Genomic DNA, 4,984 nt, shown 5'->3' with positions numbered 1-4,984 from the left:
TTCCCCTATGGCAGGAGAAAAGGCCAGACATGTTAAAACCCATTGCTTTGAGGCTTGGGGCGCATGGGAAACACCTAAGCAGTTAAAGACAGATATTGGTCCAGCATATACTGCATCTTCCTTTGTGTCCTTTTGTAAACAAATGCATATTGATTTAATCCATGGATTACTCTATAATCCACAGAGGCAAGGAATAGTGGAAAGAGCTCATAGGACCTTAAAACAATGCTTATTAAAACAAAAAGGGGGAATAGGCCATGGCCTTACCCCAAGATATCTATTGCTCTTCTTAGTCTTAATTTTTTTCAGTTGGATAATGAAGGAAAATCGGCCGCAGAACAGCATGTATCTCTGCCTCTTCCACTTCTAAGGATTTTGTGCAATGGAAGGATATTTTGACAGGTTCATGGCATGGCCTGGATCCGGTATTGACATGGGAGAGAAAATCTGTTTGTGTGTTTCCACAGGACCACCAAGTTCCCATTTGGATTCCTGAACGGCTTACCAGGAAAAACACCCTACCTCAAGATGCACCAGCCGAATGCTGAGTGGGGTGAATGGGAGTTGCACGGATATTTTTCCCATGGCCATGATTGCCGGTGGAGCAGTCAGAAATGCCTCATTTGAAAGGAATTCTAGTGAAGTATTTGAAAGTTCAGTCAGATTATTAGCATCAGGAAAAATTATGTCCTTGCTCCGACCCTTGTATGTGTTTGGGCGCCGTTTGTGTTTATAGTTAGTAATGCTAGCCTTAGTAAAGGAAACAGGAGTAAGCTAGATTGTAGCCCTCAGGATAGATTCCCCCTTGCTGTGGTTGCCAGGATGCCCAGGTATATTCGCGGCGGTTGGAGCCACAGCTTCTACTATTGCACTGAGTTCCACTGTTCAGACAGCTAGAACACTCAATAATTTATCAGCTAATGTTGCAAGTGCCTTGGATACCCAATCCAGTATTAATGCCCACTTAAAGGGAGACATTATGGTATTTAACCAAAGGATAGATCTGGTTCAAGAACAAGTGGATACCTTGTGGCAGATAGCACAGCTAGGATGTGAGTGGATCAAAATCACACTCGGGCTGCTAACTTGCCTAGACAATGGTCAATGTATCTTACAGGGAATTGGTCTAGAGAAATGGATCATCTGTTGCAGGATCTTCGCGTAGCCATAGTCCACGTGGACTCCACCAGAGTTGACTTGTCCCTCGCTAGTGGATTGATGAACCTTTTGAAAGAGTGGGCGGGTATTGGAACCGTGGGTGCTTTACTGGTCCGTGTCAGTATATTGGCATTGTGGTGCATCTGCAGTATGTGGGTCCGGCAGCAATGACAGTCTGCTTTGGTAGTGCAAGCATTTGCAGCTCTGGAGGCAGGACAATCTCCACAGGCTTGGTTAACTATTCTGAATGAATAGTGTATGCTCTTCTTCACGCTCAGGATGCGAGGCTAAGCACTGCACTAGAGATCAGCTTCTAGCGGTCTCTTGGAGAGCACGTCTGATTGCATGTGGGTTGATGCCCCAGGTCCCACCTCCAGGAAAAAGGCATAGGGCAGGAATGGCACCAACTTGGCTGCTACGAGTTAGGGCTCTGGCAAATAAATCACCTAAGACAGAGGCACATGACGAGTGGCTGTGTTAAATAAGCCCGGTTTGTAGTACAAACTAGATGTACGTGTTCTCAAAGACAGGTCAGATATTTTGCCAAGAGATATTACCACCAAGTTGTAGGGCCATTGCAATGTCCTTCTCATGGTTACTGGATATCAGATCTCTACTCTTGCCTGTTGCATTTAAAACAAAAAGGGGAAACTGTGGAGAGCTGCAGCTGCTACCCTAAATATGGTGCCTGGCCTCTGGCCAGAGCAGAAAGCATTGCGATAAATAAGCCCTTATTTGGAAAATCTGAGTGCCTCCAGTTTGTGATGCAAGTTGGCATGATTTCCCGCAGCCTATTTCGCTTTTCCATGTAGCCTATGCTGATTGGGACCAGGGAAAGTATTTAACCTGCAAGTGCTGGGGGCTGGGAGAGGAGAAAATGAGAAAATGAATGAATGATTCAGTAGTACAAGGTTCCTGAATAAACTGCTTGGAGAAGAGTTCATGGTCGCCTCCTTCTTTCTCCTGATCGGTGAGGTGGCGACACTTCTAAATCTAGCAACTCTCAAGGAAATATAAAGAAGTAAGTAAATAAAAATATATAATGCTTATTCTATAGATTTAAAAGCATACCTTTTCATAATAGTTGAAAAGGACAGTGGGAAATTACCATCTTCTAGAATGTTTGAGGTCAGAGAGGTTAGGGACTATTTCCCAAAGTACATGGCTAAAGTATAGTTGAGGCAAAACCCAAAACAAAAGCCAGCAGTGCTCAGTACATGGTTATCTCAGTGCTCTGTTGATTGTTCCTGATTCAAGATAGTCTCTTTGTTTCTGAGCCACAGAGAAAGCATTTTAAGAATCAAATAGGAAAACTCAAAAGAATATACAATACAACATGTAAATTTTTACTTGATAGAAGTAGTTATTATCGACACTTAAGTACTTGGGAGAAGGCTGCACAATTTTATAATTTTCTCAACATGCTTTGCTAGTAAAATACTTAAAATTATAACAATATAAAACTGGAAGGACATTTAAATGACACATTTGGAAGGCAAACATAGTGGACCATATCTGTAATCCCATTACTTAGTAGGTGGAGCCACAAGATCAGCAGGAATTATTGAAAATCATCCTTGGCTGTATAGTTTATCCACGATCAGTCGGGGCTGCATGAGAACCTTTTCAATAATGTGGCAATAACAAAGTGCCACGTGTGGAAAGACATTCCATCACTAACATTCTAGCAAGATACAGGATGAGGAGTTCAGGCAAGGGTTTTTATTTTATTTGAACAAAGTAAACATAGGCTCTGAAGAAAAAAGAGAGAACTCACAATAACTTTTCTAGAGGTTCTAACCACTTTGTAGTTTTAGAACGATTCTAATATCAACTGAATGCTGCTGTTGGTAGGTGCTTCTTATATCAAGATGGGGGAGTTTACACCACTCAAGGGGAGTCTGGTGGCGTTTTTCACCCACATTCTCACTTTCAATAGTTTAGATCACACTGGTCCCTTGGTTTGATAGTTTTAAGTGTAAAATTCCAAAAAATACCTAATTTATGCAAAGCATTAAATAAATTTTATTATGTTAATAATTTTTCAAGTTTGGTGTGAGTAATAGTTGATAATATCTTACTATGCTTAACACACACATTTTGGTTCATATTGTTGTTCTTCCTATGGAACCACAAACCTCTTCAGCTCCTTGGGTCTTTTCTCTAGCTCCTCTATTGGTGACCCTGTGCTCAGTCCGATGGTTGGCTGATAGTGTCCACCTCTGTATTTGTCAGGCACTGGCAGAGCCTCTCAGGAGACAGCTATATCAGGCTCCTATAAGCAAGCACTTGTTGGCATCCACAATGTTGTCTGGTATTACAGTGTTTGGTAACTATATATGTGATGGATCCCCAGGTGTGCAGTCTTTGGATGGCCTTCCCTTCAGTTTCTGGTCCATACTTTGTCTCTGTATCTCCTCCCATGGGGATTTTGTTCCCCCTTCTAAGAAGGATGAAAGTATCCACACTGTGGTCCTCCTTCTTCTTAAGCTTCATGTGGTCTGTAAATTGTATCTTGGGTATTCCTAGCTTCTGCGCTAATAATGTCCACTTATCAATGAGTGCATACCTTGTGTGTTCTTTTGTGATTGGGCTATATCACTATGATATTTTCTAGTTCCATCCATTTGTCTAAGAATTTCATTAATTCATTGTTTTAATAGCTGAGTAATATTCTATTATGTAAATGCACCACATTTTCTGTATCCTTTTCTCTTTTGAGATTCATCTGGGTTCTTTCCAGCTTCTGGCTATTATAAATAAGGCTGCTATGAACATAGTGGAGCATGTGTCCTTATTACATGTTGGAGCATCTTATATGCCCAGGAGTGGTATAGCTGGGTCCTCAGGTAGTACTTCGTCCAATTTTTTGCGGAACTGCCAAACTGATTTCCAGAGCAGTACAACCAGTACCAACAGAGTTCCCAGAGGCTAAACCACCAATCAAAGAGTACACATGGAAAGACCCATGGCTCCAGCCACTTGTGTAGCAGAGGATGACTTTATCAGACATCAATGGGAATTGAGCTGCTTGGTCCTTGTGAAAGCTTGATGCTCCAGTGTAGGGGAATCCCAGGACAGGGAAGAGGGAATGGGTGGGTTGGTGAACAGGGGAAGAGGCGATGGGATAGGGGGTTTTCAGAGGGAGAATGAGGAAAGGGGATAACATCTGAAATGTAAATAAAGTATCTAATACAAAAAGGAAAAAAAATCATACACATTTTGTTATTGGCATGTGTTTATATGAAAATCATATCTAATATTTAATACTATCACTGGGCTCAGGCATCTACAGGACATTTCATAACATTTTCTAGTAAACTTTAGAAAGCACCAGGCTGCTATGGCCACTGTCCTGGGGATCTGATGGTATGTGGCAGAACCTTTGGAAGGTAGAACCCAGCAGAGGCTCTGAGGTTAACAAAAGTACACCTTTAAAATGGGATTATGGCTCCAGGCTTTCCCTTCCTCATTTTCTAACTGCCTGAGTTGAGCAGGCTCTGCCTTATGCTCTCAGTCTAACCTACTATATACCTATAAGCTCAAGGCAACAAAGCCCAGTGATAACATAATGAAATACATCAAAGCATGAGCAAAGATGCCATTCATAACATCCACTCATGATGGGAATCTTACACATAGAACCTCAGCATGCAAAAATATATTTGTCTTGGCTTGTCTAATTTTTCAATGTGCCTGAGTTCCACATGCCTTCATGAATTCCTCAGGGAGACCCACACCACATACTTTTGTACCAAAATATCCCTATTTTCCTTTCCTTTCCTTTCCTTTCCTTTCCTTTTCTTTCCTTTCATTTTTCCATACA

Source organism: Mastomys coucha, unplaced genomic scaffold (assembly GCF_008632895.1).
Source record: "Mastomys coucha isolate ucsf_1 unplaced genomic scaffold, UCSF_Mcou_1 pScaffold17, whole genome shotgun sequence".
In the NCBI taxonomy this organism is placed as follows: domain Eukaryota; kingdom Metazoa; phylum Chordata; class Mammalia; order Rodentia; family Muridae; genus Mastomys; species Mastomys coucha.
This window is presented reverse-complemented; position numbering follows the sequence as displayed.